Consider the following 3,030-nt stretch of genomic DNA (forward strand, 5'->3'; position numbering starts at 1 on the left):
TGACTTGGTGCGGAGCAGTACTCAAGAATAGGTCGCTCTAGCGTCCTGTATGCGGTCTCCTTTACAGATGAAACACACTTTCCTAAAATTCTCCCAATAAACCGAAGTCAACCATTCGCCTTCGTTACCACAATCCTCATGTGCCCCTTCCATTTCATATAGCTTCGCAAAGTTACGCCCAGATATTTAAACGACGTGACTGTGTCAAACAGGACACTACTAATACTGTATCCGAATATTAGGGGTTCATTTTTCCTACTCATCCGCATTAACTTACATTTTACTACAGTAAGAGCAAGCTGCCATTCATCAACCAACTTATCTTCGACACCTTCTTGTACGTCACAGTATCATCAGCGAACAACCACCCTGAAACTTCGTGGCATATTAAAACTGTGTGCCGGGCCGAGACTCGAACTCGGGACCTTTGCCTTTCGCGGGCAAGTGCTCTACCAACTGAGCTACCCAAGCACGACCCACGCCCCGTCCTCACAGCTTTACTTCTGCCAGCACCTCGTCTCCTACCTTCCAAACTTTACAGAAGCTCTCCTGCGAACCTGGCAGAACTAGCACTCCTGAAAGAAAGGATATTGCGGAGACATGGCTTAGCCACAGCCTGGGGGATGTTTCTAGAATGAAATTTTCACTCTATAGCGGAGTGTACGCTGAAATGAAACTTCCTGGCAGATTAAAACTGTGTGCCGGACCGAGACTCGAACTCGGGACATTTGCCTGGTACAGCATTTGCCCGCGAAAGGCAAAGGTCCCGAGTTCGAGTCTCGGTGCGGCATACAGTTTTAATCCGCCAGAAAGTTTCATATCAGCGCTCACTCCGCTGTTGAGTGAAAATTTCATTCTAGAAACATACCCCAGGCTGTGGCTAAGCCATGTCTCCGCAATATCCTTTCTTTCATGAGTAATAACAATAATAATGGCGTGTAACGAGGGCCTCCCGTCAGGTAGACCGCTCGCCTGGTGAAAGTCTTTCGATTTGACGCCACTTCGGTGACTTGCGCGTCGATGGGAATGAAATGATAATGACTAGGACAACACAGCACCCAGTCTCTGAGCGAAGAAAATCTCCTACCCAGCCGGGAATCGAACCCAGGCCCTTAGGATTGACAGTCTGTCGCGCTGACCACTAAGCTACCAGGTGCGGACTCTTTTAGCACTGCTAGTTCTCCAAGGTTCGCAGGAGAGCTTCTGTAAAGTTTGGAAGGTAGGAGACGGGGTACTGGCAGAAGTAAAGCTGTGAGGACAGGGTGGGAGTCGTGCTTGGGTAGCTCAGTGGTAGGGCACTTGCCCGCGAAAGGCAAAGGTCCCGAGCTGGAGTCTCGGTCGGGCACACAGTTTTAATCTGCCAGGAAGTTTCATATCAGCGCACACTCCGCTGTAGAGTGAAAATTTCATTCTAGAACAATCACCCTGTCTGCCAGATCATTTACGCATACAGAAAATAGCAACCCTCCAGTCACACTTCCCTGGGGCACTCCTGATATTACCCGTGTCTCCAATTAACGCGCGCCGTCGATGGCAGCATACTGGGTTCTATTAAGAAGTCTTAGAGCCAGTCACATATCTGGAAGCCTATTCCGTATGCACTTACCTGCGTTAACAGTCTGCAGTGGAGTGCTGTGCCGAATGTTTTTCAGAAATGTAGAAAGATTAAATCTGCCTGTTGCCCTTCATGCATAGTTCGCAAAAAAAGCAAGACGGGTTTCGCTCGAGCGATTCGAGGACATGATTTTTTCGGTCTCTAACAAATTTATTGTATTCGAACTTAGAATATGCTGTAGAATTCTGCAGCATATTGGTCTGTAAAAGTGGCTCTGAGCACTATGGGACTTAACTTCTGAGGTCATCAGTCCCCTAGAACTTAGAACTACTTAACCTAACTTACCTAAGGCCATCACACACATCCATGCCCGAGGCAGGATTCGAACCTGCGACCGTAGCGGTCTCGCGGTTCCAGACTGTAGCGCCTAGAACCGCAGGCCACCCCGGCCGGTTATTGGTCTGTAATTTGCGGGTCTGTTCTTTACGCTTCTTAAAACATGGAACACCTGAGGCAATACTGACCCTACGACTTATCTTAGAAGCTAGATTAAGGAAGGGCAAACCTACGTTTCTAGCATTTGTAGACCTAGAGAAAGCTTATGACAATGTTGACTGGAATACCCTCTTTCAAATTCTGAAGGTGGCAGGGGTAAAATACAGGGAGCGAAAGGCTATTTACAATTTCTACAGAAACCAGATGGCAGTTATAAGAGTCGAGGGGCTTGAAAGGGAAGCAGTGGTTGGGAAGGGAGTGAGACGGGGTTGTAGTCTCTCCCCGATGTTATTCAATCTGTATATTGAGCAAGCAGTGAAGGAAACAAAAGAAAAAATCGGAGTAGGTATTAAAATCCATGGAGAAGAAATAAAAACTTTGAGGTTCGCCGATGACATTGTAATGCTGTCAGAGACAGCAAAGGACTTGGAAGAGCAGTTGAACGGAATGGATAGTGTCTTGAAAGGAGGATATAAGATGAACATCAGCAAAAGCAAAACGAGGATAATGGAATGTAGTCGAATTAAGTCGGGTGATGCTGAGGGAATTAGATTAGGAAATGAGACACTTAAAGTAGTAAAGGAGTTTTGCTGTTTGAGGAGCAAAGTAACCGATGATGGTCGAAGTAGAAAGGATATTAAATGTAGACTGGCAATGGGAAGGAAAGCGTTTCTGAAGAATAGAAATTTGTTAACATCGAGTATAGATTTAAGTATCAGGAAGTCATTTCTGAAAGTATCTGTATGGAGTGTAGCCATGTATGGAAGTGAAACATGGACGATAAATAGTTTGGACAAGAAGAGAATAGAAGCTTTCGAAATGTGTGCTACAGAAGAATGCTGAAGATTAGATGGGTAGGTCACATAACTAATGAGGAGGTATTGAATAGGATTGGGGAGAAGAGAAGTTTGTAGCACAACTTGACCAGAAGAAGGGATCGGTTGGTAGGACATGTTATGAGGCATCAAGGGATCACCAAT

General features: G+C 45.9%; 1 non-coding gene across 1 annotated transcript; it reads right to left on the reverse strand.

The window, feature by feature from the left end:
• Window positions 1-397: 397 nt before the first annotated feature.
• On the reverse strand, window positions 398-472 carry Trnas-cga. The gene has a single exon. It is a non-coding gene; the product is annotated as a tRNA-Ser (tRNA).
• Between the last annotated feature and the right edge of the window lie 2,558 nt (window positions 473-3,030).

Source organism: Schistocerca piceifrons, chromosome X (assembly GCF_021461385.2).
Source record: "Schistocerca piceifrons isolate TAMUIC-IGC-003096 chromosome X, iqSchPice1.1, whole genome shotgun sequence".
In the NCBI taxonomy this organism is placed as follows: domain Eukaryota; kingdom Metazoa; phylum Arthropoda; class Insecta; order Orthoptera; family Acrididae; genus Schistocerca; species Schistocerca piceifrons.